The sequence below is a fragment of the Odocoileus virginianus genome, chromosome 17 (genome assembly GCF_023699985.2).
Source record: "Odocoileus virginianus isolate 20LAN1187 ecotype Illinois chromosome 17, Ovbor_1.2, whole genome shotgun sequence".
Lineage (NCBI taxonomy): Eukaryota > Metazoa > Chordata > Mammalia > Artiodactyla > Cervidae > Odocoileus > Odocoileus virginianus.
In genome coordinates, this window is record NC_069690.1 from 20,691,795 (window position 1) to 20,708,218 (window position 16,424).

Consider the following 16,424-nt stretch of genomic DNA (forward strand, 5'->3'; position numbering starts at 1 on the left):
AAGGAAGCTTGGTCGTCTCCCCTTGCCCTCCCTCCGCTCCCGCTTTTCCCTCCCTCGGACTGAACTAGAGGCCACCAGGGAGCCTTTCATTGTCTAGCTGTCCAGCCAGCCATCCCCCCTGATACCTCCCGGGCACCGGACCAGACCCGTCCATGTGGCTGTTAGTGGCTTGGTTGGTGGGCCACTGGTGTCTTGGCATCGAATTAAACGCTGAGCCGATTCCTTAAATGCAGACTGACCAGAAGAATGAGGATTGGGGGAAATTTACAGTCCTCTGTCAACTTCTGAACCCCTCCTCTCCCGCGGGTTTGCTGCTGAAATTAGCTTGGATTTTTGAGTGTGTCTGTTGGATGAAGATGTCTGTTTTAATAAAATGAATTCAGGAAATTTTGCCATGAATCGAAACAGAAAAAGTTTTGGAGCGCTCTTGCTTAATTAGTATGCCTGCTGCAACGTGTGAATCCAGCCGGGTGCTTTCCTGAGGAAAATCTCTGTTTCTGGAGTGGACAGAAGGGCTCTGCTGGGGGCGTTTAGATTCCACTCCGGAGGTTGGTAAGGGCATGCCATTTGTTTCTTTAATGCCTATAGAATCTTGTTGAGAAGCATGATTTAGATTTAGTGAGAGTAAAAGGCTTATACTGTGGCCCCATATGTCTCAAGTAAATCATCCACAGAAGCAATGTAAGGTACAGACTTGGTATTCAAAGTATGAAACACAGTTTAACAAATAGATTTTGTAGATTTAGCATTGGAAAAACATGGACTCAAGCCACACAGAGGCAACACGTTGCGTTTTAACCACTTTTTAGATGATCTTGCCCATATTTGACTTATCTGCTTAGTACAGTGCAGGAATATGAATGGCCAGTCCTTTTTTGCTTTAAAACATGGGAATCCTTTGTTTTCCTTGGTGGTAGTTTTTATGATCCTTTTGGGGAGGAGTAATGTCCAGAAAGTGATTTATCAAGAAATATTTTCATTATTATGGCCTATTTCTATTGTAGACCAAAGTCTGTGTAAAGTACTGTCCTTATTGGGCATTACAAATGATTTCTAGCTTTTGCAAATACACAATGATGGTACAATGTTACAGACTTAAGGCCTATTGTTATGTTTTCCCCCATAAGTGTTGGAAATAAATTTGCTGGATAGTAAAATAAGGAGCAAATTGAGATGTTTTGCAAATGCCTAAACCTTTTCTTCCAAAAAGAATATTTGGTGTGACAAAAGACCCTGATGCTGGGAAATATTGAAGGTGGGAGAAGGGGACAACAGAGGATGACAGGAGGCTTGGCATGCTGCAGTCCAAGGGGTCTCAAAGAGTTGGACACAACTGGATGACTGAAGAACAACAGCAACAACAAGCCATGCCTGCTTCACTATGTCTGACCAAGTCCTTTTGCACACACACAAAAAGTGGCTTGTGACCCCAGCCTGGACCTGTTCATTCCATCAAGATGAGGTTCTGGATGATACCAGGCAGACCCTGACTTGAAAATGCACTTCAGTTTGCTGGCATGTGCCCTCTCCATGGTGTGTTAGCATCTTACCAATTTATTTATTTTTTTTTTTAATTTTTTACCAGTTTATTTTTTGCTCAGAGTTTTTCTGACTCACATTCTATAGTTCACTTTGTTCTCTAAAACAAGTCTTGTTTTTTTGTTTTTTTTTTTAAGTCCCGTTTTTGAGAAGGTAGTTTCTGCCCCTGGATATTCGTGAATAGGCAACTCAAGATTTGATCCTAGAAACATTCTTTTTTGTGGTGACATACCAGGTAAAAAGGCTCTATCCAGATGGGTTTCTTATGGAAAACATACTCTTGGAAATTATAACAGCTGTGTACTTACTTTGGAAGAAATTATTCTCTCCCTTGAAACCAAAGAGATGTAAAACATTCCTTTTCTGTAATTTTGAGTTTTTGTCTCTCTTGTTTGAAATTGGGGTGCTTAGAAATCTGTGAGCTTGTGATGCCAATTCTGCGATAATAGTGAAAAACCCAGGGCACCCCCCGTTCAGGGTGCTGGCTCAGTGGACACTTACCTTCTTGTAGATGGATCCTGTCCATGTTGTTTCACCCAATGATAAAAATAGCATTAAAGGAAAGGATTTTGTTTTTACATTGAGGGGAAACCAAAGTTCCAGATTACTATTTTTTTTTCACGTTCTCATTAACATTTATTCTTAAAACCATTCGTATACTTCCCATTGGGATAACAAAGGATATGGTTCTAATTAGTTATTGGCTGGCATTTCTCTAAAGAAAATTGAAAAATTATGGTGGGGAAAGAAAATGCCGTGTGGTATTTTTTTCTGCTTTTATTAATTTCCCCCTTATTTAGTAAGAAAGTCTGGGGATAACCATATATGTTAAAACTGCATTTTGCCTGGCTTCTCTCACCTTGATTGAAACTGTGAGAGAACACCAGCTAATAGGATTCCTGCATCTTTGAAAAAAAAATTTTTTTTATGGATGATTGTCCTGTTTCTGCTTGCTTTCGTGGTCGATGCAAAGGTAATTGAAGCTTCATTTTTTGGCTTCCAAGCACACATATAAATAGCTATGTAGAAATTATTAGATGATAATAGAACTTTGAGTGCTTTCATAAGAGCTGTGTTGTCAGGAAACATATAATCCTAAAATTAAGGCATTTAGATTTGTTTTAATAAGTAGGTTTGTTTTTTGTTTTGTTAATAGACATTTTTCAGATCTCTGGAGAGAAAATGTGATGAATAGTTGGAACGTGGTGAAGATTTGGACTTTGGGGATTTGATCTACCCCTTTGCATGTGTGCTAAGTTGTGTCCGGCTCTTTGTGACCCCATGGACTGTAACCCGCCAGGTTCCTCTGTCAATGGGATTTCCCAGACAAGAATACTCGAGTGCCATTTCCTTCTCCAGGGGATCATCCCAACCCTCCCGACCCAGGGATGGAACCCAAGTCTCAGGGATAAAACCTGAGCCTCCTACATTGGCAGGTGGATTCTTTACCACTGAGCCACCAGAGAAGCCCATTTATGCCTGGGCTGAATGCCTGATGGAAAACATTTGATCGGGGTGTGCACCCTGATATGAAAAGATGCAGTACCACTGGTCTTGCTCTGGACAGGTTTGATGGGCCCTGGCTTGGTCCTAGAACTTCCTGCCCTACAGAAAGGGGACAAGAAAGTTGGAGCAGAGAGTGTCAGAGTTGGGGGTTCTGGTCTAGCATCTCTGATACACCCTCTTCAGCCAAGGCAAGTGGTATCTTCCTGTACGCTCTGTCGGTTGTGGTTCAGACTGAGTCAGGGACTTGGCTTAGAATTCACCTGAATCCCTTGGCTGTATGGATGGACCAAGATTTGGTACCATTCCTGACAGTCTTACAGCTCCATCTCTCCGAACTCTTCCCCCCTCTAATCAAATACCTTAAGCCACCAAGAGAATGATTTCTGCAACACCGACACACCACTCTGCAGGTGATAAAAGATGGTAAAAAGGCACGGCTGTGAACACTGGACTTTTCTGCCTTCCTCATAAGAAGCCTGGACCAGCCAGGACAGCTCCCTCTGTTGACTGTGTTTCCAGGATCCATCTCATAAAAGACAAGAGTCTGGTTAAAGTAATAGGAGCATTTTTCCTTTAGAGGCTTTTTCCTCATTCCATTATTTGTAAAGAATTTTTAACTCTTGTTTTTCTTCTCTGCATAACGAAGCTGTCTAGTGCAGTGGCTGAAAATGCAGACTCTTGTCCATCTGCCTGAGTTTAGATCCTTCTTCTGCCATCCATTAGCTGTGTGACCTTGTGCCAGTTACCCTACCTCTCTGTGCTTCAAGTTCCTTACCTATAAAATGAAGACGACAACAGGACCCGCCTTACAGGATTATTGTAAAGATTATACAAGATAATATGCACGTGCCTGGAGTATAGTGCGTGCTCAGTAAGTGCTAGCAATTATTATTTGTTAATAAATGGCCGTGAACTTTTTAGTCATTCATTTTATACGTGAGCCTTTGGTATATATCACATTACATACTCACAAAACTGTGATGAGGTGTGTTTCTAACTTTTCAAATAAATGACTTTTATAAGCATACAAGGATCCGATCAAGAATCACTCTCGGAGAGATTACAATCAAGGAGAAAGATATAGAAAAATGGGGAAAAAAAGCAAACAAATGTTAGAAACAACATCCCTGAAAGTACTGATTGGGCTGATATTTACTGAGCTTCGTACTTATATTTGCCAGTGAAACTTGAGACAGCCAGGCAGGGAAGCCAGGCATGATAAAGGATAAGAGCTTTCAGATGATGGGGCACCCTTCTTGAGAGAGATTAATTACGCACTTGGCTGGTCGTTTTTGTGGTTTGCCAAAGCCATTAGGCGTGTCTTCTGCGGGTCCTGGCTGCTCCAATCTGGGCGGCGTGGGGGCGGCGGGATTACTGCTCTTTCACGTGGGAAATGGATGGTGCCCGGTCCCCGAGCTGGAGAAACCTCACCCCCTAATTCGGAGCCGCCTCCCTTCCCAGCTCTGGAATGTTGTAGGATAGGTTTGTTCAGACCTGTCGCCATTTGGGGTTTAGTACTCATTTTCTAGTTAGTGGCTCAGGCCTGACCCACTGGCTGTCCACAGCTCTTGCTGGTCGATTTGTCTTCTGATACAGGTTGGGAGTGAACCAGAGCACGGAGGAAAGCAGTGGGTTTTGAGGTTAAGGTCATTGATTTCATTTACTCATTTCTTCCCCCCCACCATCCCACCCCCTTTTTATCACTGGGCCTTGTGGTTTGAGGCCTTATTTTAATGTCTGAGCAAATTGGAGAAAGAAGGCTTTGTATTGTATACAGCTGGGGTCGGGGGTAAGCAAATCCCTCAGTCGGGGAGGGGGGCGGGGAGGGCTGTGGAAGGGGTGGTTCTTCTTTATTTCCTATGAGGACCTGGGGCCCCAGGGCTGGCCCCATTCTGAACTAGTCTGGGTTCCTTACTGTTGATCTTGTTTCGGAGGGAAACGGAGAGGAGGCTTGGCATAGGATGTGTTCTTTCTTCACGTTCTGAATTCCCAACGGTGCTCAGTGTTAACCACCAGGGTGCTTAGGTTTCTGTATTTCATTAATTTACCATTATGCTTATTCAAAGGCACTCAAAGAAAATGGCTTTGAGTTTAGAATCTTTCTGCTGATCCTGACTTTGACGAAGCTCTTGCATACTGTTCCTTTACATCTTGCCATTATTTAAAAAGTGACTAAGAGTTTTTGAGTCTCAGGAGTCATCCTTGATTCTCCTGCACCGCTCCCATCGAAAAAGGCTCCGAGCCTTGTTGATTCGGTCTGCTTAACAGCTCTCCGCTCTGACCCCTTCTTTGCTTCCCTTGCTTGAGTTCACTTTTCACCTGGACCACAGCAGCCTCCCCCGTGGGCTCTTTGCTTCCAGTACTGACCGCTGATTCTCAAGACTAGAACTTCTCAAACTGTCTGTAGTCAAGGATTGGTTTCTTTTTGTTAATTTCCAATCAGTTCACACACACACACACACACACACACACACGCGCGCGCGCGCGCGCGCACATGGCCCTATTATACATAACTCCTATACAGCTTGAACCACATACAGCTCCCCACTGAGTTGACAGCCCATAGACTGGTCTCTCTCCTATTCAACAAGATGAGACTACTGATCACAGGCTTATACGTTGCTGGAATGTCGGGGTGCTATAAACCATTCTAGATGCACACTCTCCACTGCTGTATCTGCCCTGTCATGAACCAGTTGCAAAGAACTGATGGATAAGCACTGGGCTACAGACCCTTCTTAAGCCCATTGCTGCTCTTGACTGTTTCCAGAATGGAAAGACAAGTTCAAAAACACAACTCTGATTTTGTCATTCTGCTGAAGAATCCTTCAGTAGTTCTTCATAGCCTCTGGGGTCAAGTCCAAACTCTGGAGCATGGTCCCCAACTCTTCTCCCACCTGGTTAAAATCTTCTCCCACCTGGCTGAGTTTGGATCTCTCTAAAATCAGCCCTGGTTTCCCTGCTCTAAGAAACTCTCCTGTGTCTTTCCTCTCTAGGTGGGATACTTTTGTGAGCATCCGTAGGTGGAGTACATGGGTGTTTTTAACAATTAGCCTCGTGTGTATGTGTGTGTGTGTTTTGGTCTTTTTTATTTGGCTCTAAAGCTTCTTTCTTTTAAAAATTTTTTTATTTATGGCTGGGCGGGCTGCACATAGGCTTTGTCGAGTTGTGGCAAGCAGGGGCTACTGCTTTTTGTTGAGGTGTGTGGGCTTCTCACTGCGGTGGTTTTCTCTTGTGACGGAGCACAGGCCGGAGCACGGGCTTCAGTAGTTAGAATTCGTGGGCTCTAGAGCATGGGCTCAGTAGTTATGACCCACAGGCTCAGTTGCCCCATCGCATGTGGAATCTTCTCGGACTCGGGATCAAACCCATGTCCCCTGCACTGGCTACTGAACCCCCAAGGAAGTCCAACTGTAAGCTTCTTGAGGACAGAAACCAGTCAAAGGAAGGGGAAGCTGATCAGTGTTTTGGTTCTGAGGGTTGAATAATATAGTTACAGAAAGTAGGCGTGCACCTTTGAGATTCATAACTTGAAAACAGTATTTTCCACATTGTGTGAGTTGAATGTGCACTTTCACTAGTACTTAGCTTGATTTTAACATTTAATATTAGAGTTAGGCCCTAACTGAATTGTATAATTGTATATACCCACAGTGTGTGGGTGTTTTTGTTTTTGTTTCTTAATGAATGCTTTCAAGAGCACTTCCACAAGCAAGTAGATGTGTAACTCCATTGCCCTATAATTCTGCGCTCAAAAATAGAAAAAGACTTGCCTCTCCTTTTTTGAGATGTCTTCCCAGGTGGCACAGTGGTAAATCCGCCTGCCAAAGCAGGAGAAGCGGGTTCAATCCCTGGGTTGGAAAGATACCCTGGAGTAGGAAATGGCAACTTATTCCAGTATTCTTGACTGAAAAATCCCATGGACAGAGGAGCCTCGTGGGCTACAGTCCATGGGGTCACAAAGAGTTGTATATGACTGAGCATGCATGCATGCACAAAAATCTTAGTCTGTTAAAATAGTCTCCTGTCTGCAGGCCTGTCCTTCCATGTTTTTATATTTCCTTAATAATTTGTGTTTCTCTAGCGTCTTTCTTCCAGGGAACTCAAACTATTTGCGTATTATTCTTACAGCAACTAGTCATCAGTAGGTATTAAGCATTTTTAGCTTTTCAAAGTATATTTGAGTTGGAGAATTGATGCAAAGAGAACCGATTATTGTTAATAGATCAGGGTCACAGTGTTGAGGATGAAAGTGCACAGCTGAACTCTGTTAAATTCAACTCGGTCTTTTCTGTTCAAGAAATTGGATCTTAAAAAGTGCGTACATCAAACATTCTCCAGGGAAGACGAGGGAGCCTAAACTGCTCTTTCAACACATCACTTTCCGAGTGGATTCACTCTAGATATGCATGATAGACTCTGAAATAAGACAGAGGTGGTTTAACCACTTAAAACGTTTGCTATTTCCAGGAAGACAGGAGAGTTAGAACTCTTTTTCTGTTGCTGCCTTTCCCTGGTGGTGGTTTCTAAGGGCCTTTTAATGATCTGGCTTTTTTTAGATCAGCTGGTGAAGTGCCCCCAACTCCCCTTCATCCTATGCAAAGCCTTGGGGCTGCTTTCGTGCTTTTGTTCAAAGACAAAATTGAACTTCAGGTATCCTGCAGAGATCCTAAGACTAAATCAGTTCTCCCTTTTATGAGGTTTTTCAGAAACTCTGGTTCTAACTTCTAGTGAAATCTCAAACATGTGCTTTCTGCTTTATGACAAGTAAGAAGTATAGTAATTGAAAGTTGCTTGAGTGCTGTTACTCTGGAGTGAAAGCCTGTAATGGAAACTTTTGTTCTGTGGCATCTGTGATTAAATGCAAACATAAATTTTATGCTGCTTGCTGGTCATATAACTCTTGGACCAGATACACAATGGATTTTTATATGAGCTACACCTCAGAAAAACTCTTTTTTAAAAGTTTAAAAAATGCTTAAAGTTCAGCATTCCTTTCTAGTACATTTGTTATCCACTCCCCATTAGATTATTTTGAGACATCAGTTAACAGGTAAATTGAAGTAATATTTCCACAGTCAATAGTGCTTTTATCTTGGAGCATTGTTGAGTAGTCATAAAATAGGGTGTGGTCAGTTCTGCTGTTCTAGGGATAGAATTTCCCACTTTTGTTTTCCTAGGAGAATTTTATCCAGCTGAATTGGGTTTTTTTTTACAGGTTTTTTTTTGGTCCTTTTTGGTCAATATCCCTGGGATAAAAATCTGAATGGGTTGAGTGTGTTTAAAAGCAGAAGACGCTGCCTCGCCTCCCCCCCCCCCCCGCCCCCGCAAATCCCCATACATGATCAGGTCAAGACAGTTTTCTTTTGATCGTGGTGGCTTACAGCACAGCTGCCTCATCTGTTACTCATTTTTTTTTGGGGGGGGGGTTGATGTGAAATATAAAGATTGGGCAGAACAACATGCACTAGGCAAAAATTACAGTGTCGACTTCTGAGCTCTGAATGGCAGTGGCTATGAGTCTGAGGGTAGCGTTTGTTGACCTTTGGGCACGAGTTTGACTGCAACTTAAAAAAGTGTTTAAACCCACAGAGCTTCAAAAATACCCCATTATAAGTGGATATTTAAAATCTTTTGCACAATGCGTAAAAGAATGGACTCTGGATGGAGTTTCTTAAATTTGAATTTTATCTCCATCACCCGCTAGCAACGTGGCTTTGGTGCAGATTACCTAACTCTGTGTCTCTAAAGTTCCTGGTCAGTAAAACGGAGATGATCATATCTACTTTATAGGGTTGTGTTGTTAAGGATTAAATGAGTTAATATTTGAAAATTGTTTCGAACAGTGCCTGGTACATCATCAGAGTCCCTGAAATGTGTACCCCAGGTGTTCGGTTATGCCATTCCATTTTTTCCTTAAAAATAGTTACTCAGATTACAGGAGAGAAGGATTCTCAGCCTTTTTTATTTCTTTGTATCCCTTTACTTTCAGCACCTGGCTCTTTGCTTCTAATAACCTATCATGTAATCTGGTTTCTCTTCAGTTTCTAACTAGGACTATAATCATTCTTTGTCAGTTGTTGACGTGATGACATATCCTTGTCTTTGAAAGTGGGTATGATTCTAGACTATCTCTGACTAATTGCATGCTCAGTTTTACTGAGTGTATTCTATTTTCACTTTTGAGCTGGCAGAGGAGAGGGGAGAGATCCTGGTCTCTGCCTATTCCCCTACCATTTATTTATTCTTTAACTTTTTACTATGGAAAACTTCTAACATCACACAGGTGGGGAAGATAGTACAGGGACTGCCCCTGACTTGCACACCCCGCACCCACATACAATAATCAACTCACGGACACCAGCTCCCCTCACCCCTGACTGGATTATTTTGAAGCCACTCCCATACATCCTATCATTCCCTTCTTAAACATTTCACTAAGTAACTCTTAAAAAAAAATAACCACAATATCATATCTTAAAAATCTAGTAATTCCTTCATATCAGCATCCATCTATCCAGTAATGCAGTTTCTCATGAGGTCTCTGGGTTTTTTTGTTTTTAACAGTTGGTTTGTTTGAGTCCAAATAAGGTCTACACGTTGCCCATTTGCCTATGTCTCAAATATTTTCTCCCCCTCTTCCTGACCATTTTCAATTGTTCCCTTTCATTTAAACTTGCTCTGACTCTGGGTCTACCCACTTGCCACATCCCTCACTTTTTCTTAGCTGTGTTTTCCTCTTTGTCTAGGTCTGTGGAATATGAACTCCTGGGTTGAAACGGTCCTAGCCACCTGTATCTGAGAGGCCCAGGTGTAGGTCAGCTTGTCGACACAGATGCCTCCGAGGCTGTCCTCAGGATCACTTGGCGGTGGTTTACTCGCTAAGTCGTGTCCGGCTCTTGGAATCCCATGGAACTGGAAAACCCTGCCAGGCTCCTCTGTCCGTGGGGTTTCCCAGGCAGGGATACTGGAGTGGTTTGCCTTGCCCTTCTCCATCTCTACTCTGCTGGCCTCTGTGTAGGCCCTGACCTTCTCCAGGCTGCTCCTCACAGTGATGTGAGGGCCACCGGCTGCTCTGGGCTTACTTCCTGTCCTCTCAGAACTCTTGCAGGTGGAGGCCAGCTTGGTCCTGTCAGGACCAGTCACCATGGCCAGGGTGTGTAATACTCTGGCCAAACCTAAGCCACAGCTGCACCTGTGTGGTAAGAGTGTGGTAAGAACTAGGTAGACGGAGCATCAGGAAATGGGGGACTCATGCAGGAGAACTGGGGGTGTGTAACTAGAGGGAGAGGCCAAGTATGCTGGGCCAACAGCATCATGGATGCCCAGTAGAGTCATCTACACCAGCCCCATGCGAGGGTGCCCAGCATGTGGTCATCTAGCCTCTGCTAGAGCCTGTCCAGTGACTGCAACGTGCCCCCTCCTGAGAAGCCCTGAGGTGTCAGAAAGGATTCTGACATCTGCCACCCTCTCCCTGGGGACTGGCTCGTCTTTAAAGAACTGCAAACAATTCCTCTCTCTTTCACAGGAAAGATCCCCTTGGTCGTTTGACCATTTCTCAGATAATGTGTATTCCAGTTTCTATACCATCCTGGTCTTTCATATCACAGCTGTCTCCAAGTTTGTCTAGGACCTCACTTAAAGAGTAGTCCCACACCATGAGCACACACTCCAGTCTGCGCCAAGCACCTCCTTTGTTCTAGATCTTATCTAGTCTTATCATACTCTGAGATTGCATTCTCTGTTCTGATAATCACATCACACGGTGTTGATTCACAGACCTCCAGCGTCCTTTTAACAAAACTCGAAAGTCCTTTTCACCAATCTTAATGTCTGAACAGAAAAGAACAGAGTCCCAAGTATTGTGTCTGTTACCTTAAAGAGTCAGTTTATTTATGTTTGATGAGTTTTTGCAGGCTGTTGGAATCTTTTCTTATGTCCTTGTGGTCATCCACAATGATCATTGCCCCTTCTGGCCTTTGAACTATGGGATCCCTTTCTAGACCTTGTCTATGTCTGGTGATGGAGTCCCAGAGCACACGGCTAGGGACCCCCTCCAGGCTAATAGCAGCCTGTTGGTCAGTGGTTCGACCCACTTCAAATGCAGCCAGTTCTAAATCAGCCTAATTGTATTTCTATTCAGCCCACATTTTTCCATCTGGTTAACATGTTTATCCTAGGAAACCTTAACAAACAGCTTGCTATCACTTAGGTATTTGCTGTTTCCCTTCCAAGGAAAGATGGTTTGAAATGCTTTGTGTTCTGTAAGCCCATGCTTGCTTCTAAATCAATCACTTCTTTTCCTAAGTGTTTAGTAACTGTGATAACCTGTACGGTTTTATTTAAGGGTCACTGTCAACTTCACCAACCTGTAGGTTGCATAATCTCCCCCTTTCTGCCCTTTTGAAAATTGATAGTCTTTCCATCTGTTGATTGCAGTTAGCTGATACACTGGCCACATTTTTCCCCCTCTGATGTAATCCATACCTTATAGGAGGACTTGCAAGATCAGCTAGGCAAGCATGGAGTGATGGAACATTTGTTTCCTTCGGAGGACCCTGTAGGAATAGCTGTGGCCAGACATTCCCAGCAGTCAGTATATAGTTGGGAGCACTCAATTCGTCCAGAAGGCCCAAGTCCTGTGCTTTCTGAAGGTAGTGTTTCTGTACCAATTGCTTTGTCCCCATCCCAACCCCCACCCCTCACTGTCTGATTAGGGCACTAATAGAGCCTGAGGGAGTCTTTTCACAAAGCTATTTCTCCCCTTCAGGCGCAGGCAGGATGAGAATCTGCTGGCTAATTAATTAAGTGTGGTATTTTGTTTCAAAATGAGCAAGAGACAATAACTAGTGACAAAGCAACCCAGCATCCTTGTGTTGGTAGATTTGTTTTTTATCTTTTTAATATTTGACTTTTTAGGATGAATTAGCCCATTTAATTTGAACAGTTTACCTTTAAAATGGATTTGCTTTCTTGCCCAAGTATATTTGCACACTTATAATTACACATGAGTCTGTAACATGTTTTGCAAGGTTGGCACCTAAGAATTCTGACATTTCACGTGTTAGGCACAAAGATGAATTGGAATTAAAGGCCTAAGACACTTTCCTGGTGGAAGTGACTTGCCTAAATTTGCAGAAGGTCGCTGGCTTCAGCCCGTGGCTGTATTGTTTTAAGCTTTTACAAATGTTCTTAAGAGTAAAATACTACTTAATACCACTTGAACGTCTTCTCTTTCATTTGGATTTGTGGGAAGTATTAATTGGCAGGGGCTGTGGTGTAGAACACTCTAATTTTGAAGCACTTTTTGAAGCACTGCTTTCCTGTGAAGGCTCAATTAATGACTTTCTTCCCTCCGATCATCGGAGTCTGCTCTTCCGTTGATACGGCCACAGAGGCAGTAGTTGCCAGGTGGATCCCGATCCTTGGAACAGGACGTGGTGCTCTTTCATGTATGGGAGTGTGCTGCATGTGCAGCACAGATCGTGGCTTCACTGCTGCTTGCAATAAAAAGCCATTTATATTCCTTCATTCAGTATATACTTAAACACTATTCTTCCACTTATTAACTTTTCGTCGTTCCCAAGAGAAAGCCGGTGTTTTATTGAGTTGTAAAATGACGCTTTCCAAAGATAGCCCCATGCTAATAGTGTCTTGTATATCCTGCCAAAAAGAGTAGGTATAGACTGCCTATAAAAGTGTAGATGTTTAGATATTTTTTACACAGATTTTAGCATTTGAAATTATCAATATTCTGAAAAAGATAGTGCCTTCACGTGTTGGAAGAAATTTCAAGTAAAACGAAAGGCATGTGGGGAAAAGGAAGTGTTACGATGGGCCATCGTTTGTTTTCCCCAAAGCAGCCACCACTGTCAGTTTCTTGTGTGTCTCTTCAAAGGTATTTTGGGAAAACAGTATGAAGGCTGCTCAAGAAACTAAAAATAGAACTACCTTATGACTTGGCAATCCTGCTCCTGGGTAGATATCCAAAAAAAAGCAAAAACACTAATGCAGAAAGACATATGCACCCCAGTGTTCATAGCAACATTATTCACAATAGCCAATATATGAAAGCAACCTCAGTGTCCATCCACAGATGAATGGATAAAGAAGATGTGATATATGTACACAACAGAATACTACTCAGCCATAAAGAAGAATGAAATTTTGCCATTTGTAGCAATATGGATGAATTTGAAGGGCATTATGCCAAGTGAAGAAACACAAGTACTGTATGATATCATTTATATGTGGAATCTAAACAGTACAACAAACTAGTAAATATAACAGAAAAAAGCAGACTCAAAGAGAACGAACTTGTGGTTACCAAAATGGAAAGGCAATTTAGGGGTAGAAGATTAAGAGGTACAAACTATTAGGTATAAAATAAGCTACATGGGTCTATTGTACAACATGAAGAATATAGCCAACATTTTATAGTAACTATAAATGGGGTGAAAGTTAAAGTTCTTCAGTCGTGTCTGATTCTTTGCAACCCCATTGACTCTAAAGCCCATGGAATTCTCCAGGCCAGAATACTGGAGTGGGTAGCCTTTCCCTTCTCCAGGGGATCTTCCCAACCCACGGATTGAACCCAGGTCTCCTGCATTGCAGGCATAGTCTTTACCAGCTGAGCCACAAGAGAAGCCCAAGAATACTGGAGTGGGTAGCCTATCCTCCTCCAGCGGATCTTCCCAACCCAGGAATCAAACCAGGATCTCCTGCATTGCAGGTGGTTTCTTTACCAACTGGGCTATGAAAGAAGCCCATAAATGGAGTTGAGTTCAGTTCAGTTGCTCAGTTGTGTCCGACTCTTCGCGACCACATGGACTGCACCATGCAAGGCCTCCCTGTACATCACTGACTCCCGGAGTTTACTCAAACTCTTGTCCATTGAGTTGGTGATGCCATCCAACCATCTCATCCTCTGTAATCTCCTTCTCCTCCTGCCTTCAATCTTTCCCAGCATCAACGTCTTTTCCAATGAGTCAGTTTTTCGCATCAGGTGGCCAAAGTATTGGAGTTTCAGCTTCAGCATCAGTCCTTCCAATGAATATTCAGGACTGATTTCCTTTAGGATGAACTGGTTGGATCTCCTTGTTGTCCAAGGGACTCAAGAGTCTTCTCCAACACCACAGTTCAAAGCATCAATTCTTCGGCTCTCAGCTTTCTTTATAGTCCAACTCTCACATCCATACATGACTACTGGAAAAACCATAGCTTTGACTAGACGGACCTTTGTTGGCAGAGTAATGTCTATGCTTTCTAATATGCTGTCTAGGTTGGTCATAACTTTTCTTCCAAGGACCAAGCATCTTTTAATTTCACGGCTGCAGTCACCATCTGCAGTGATTTTGGAGTCCCCAAAAAGAAAGTCTGTCACTGTTTCCCAATCTGTTTGCCATGAAATGATGGGACCAGATGCCATGATCTTAGTTTTCTGAATGTTGAATTTTAAATCAACTTTTTCACCCTCCTCTTTCACTTTCATCAAGAGGTTCTTTAGTTATTCTTTGCTTTCTACCATAAGGGTGGTGTCATCTGCATATCGGAGGTTATTGATATTTCTCCCGGCAATCTTGATTCCAGCTTGCACTTCATCCAGGCCAGTGTTTCTCATGATGTACTCTGCTTTAAGTTAAATAAGCAGGGTAACAATATACACCCTTGACATATTCCTTTCCCAATTTGGAACCAGTATGTTGTTCCATGTCTAGTTCTGACTGTTGCTTCCTGACCTGCATAAAGATTTCTCAGGAGGCAGGTCAGGTGGTCTGGTATTCCCATCTCTTGAAGAATTTCCCATAGTTTGTTGTGATCCACACAATCAAAGGCTTTGGCATTGCCAATAAAGCAGAAGTAAATGTTTTTCTGGAACTCCCTTGTTTTTTTGATGATCCAAAAGGTGTTGGCAATTTGATCTCTGGTTCCTCTGCCTTTTCTAAATCCAACTTGAATATCTGGAAGTTCATGGTTCATGTACTGTTGAACCCTGGCTTGGAGAATTTTGAGCATTACTTCACTAGCGTGTGAGATGAGTGCAATTGTGCAGTAGTTTGAGCATTCTTTGGCATTGCCTTTCTTTGGAATTGGAATGAAAACTGACCTTTTCCAGTCCTGTGGCCACTGCTGAGTTTTCCAAATTTGCTGGCATATTGAGTGCAGCACTTTCACAGCATCATCTTTTAAGATTTGAAATAGCTCAACTGGAATTCCACCACCTCCTATAGCTTTGTTCCTAATGATGCTTCCTAAGGCCCACTTGACTTTGCATTCCAGGATGTCTGGCTCTAGGTGAGTGAACACACCATCATGATTATCTGGGTCATGAAGATCTTTTTTGTATAGTTCTTCTGTGTATTCTTGCCACCTCTTCTTAATATCTTTTGCTTCTGTTAGGACCATACCATTTCTGTCCTTTATTGTGCCCATCTTTGCATGAAATATTCCCTTGGTATCTCTAATTTTCTTGGAGATCTCTAGTCTTTCCCATCTTATTGTTTTCCTCTATTTCTTTGCATTGATCACTGAGGAAGGCTTTCTTAACTCTCCTTGCTATTCTTTGGAACTCTGCACTCAAATGGGTATATCTTTCCTTTTCTCCTTTGTCTTTCACATCTCTTCTTTTCTCAGCTATTTGTAAGGCCTCCTCAGACAACCATTTTGCCTTTTTGCGTTTCTTTTTCTTTTGGATTGTCTTGATCCCTGCCTCCTGTCCAATGTCACGAATCTCCATCCATAGTGCTTTAGGCACTCTATCAGATCTAATCCCTTGAATCTATTTGTCACTTCCACTGTATAGATCACAAGAGATTTGATTTAGGTCATACCTGAATGGTCTAGTGGTTTTCCCTACTTTCTTCAATTTAAGTCTGAATTTGGCAATAAGGAGTTCATGATCTGAGGCACAGTCAGCTCCCTAGTCTTGTTTTTGCTGACTGTATACAACTTCTCCATCTTTGGTTGCAAAGAATATAATCAATCTGATTTCGGTATTGACCATCTGGTGATGTCCATGTGTAGAGTCTCCTTTTGTGTTGTTGGAAGAGGGTGTTTGCTATGACCAATGCATTTTCTTGGCAAAACTCTGTTAGTCTTTGACGTGCTTTGTTTTGTACTCTAAGGCGAAATTTGCCTGTTACTCCAGGTATCTCTTGACTTCCTACTTTTGCATTCCAGTCCCGTATAGTGAAAAGGACATCTTTTTTGGGTGTTAGTTCTAGAAGGTCTTGTAGGTCTTCATAGAACCGTTCAACTTCAGCTTCTTTAGCATTACTGGTTGGGGCATAGACTTGGATTACTGTGATATTGATTGGTTTGCCTTGGAAATGAATAGAGATCATTCTATCATTTTTTTTTTAAAATTTATTTATTTTAAT

General features: G+C 42.5%; 1 protein-coding gene across 1 annotated transcript in view; it reads left to right on the forward strand.

Annotated features, from left to right (window-relative positions):
• Positions 1-16,424, forward strand: part of NXN (nucleoredoxin) — a 161,818-nt gene that overhangs the window by 3,717 nt on the left and 141,677 nt on the right. The gene's annotated exons all lie outside the window — the stretch shown is intronic.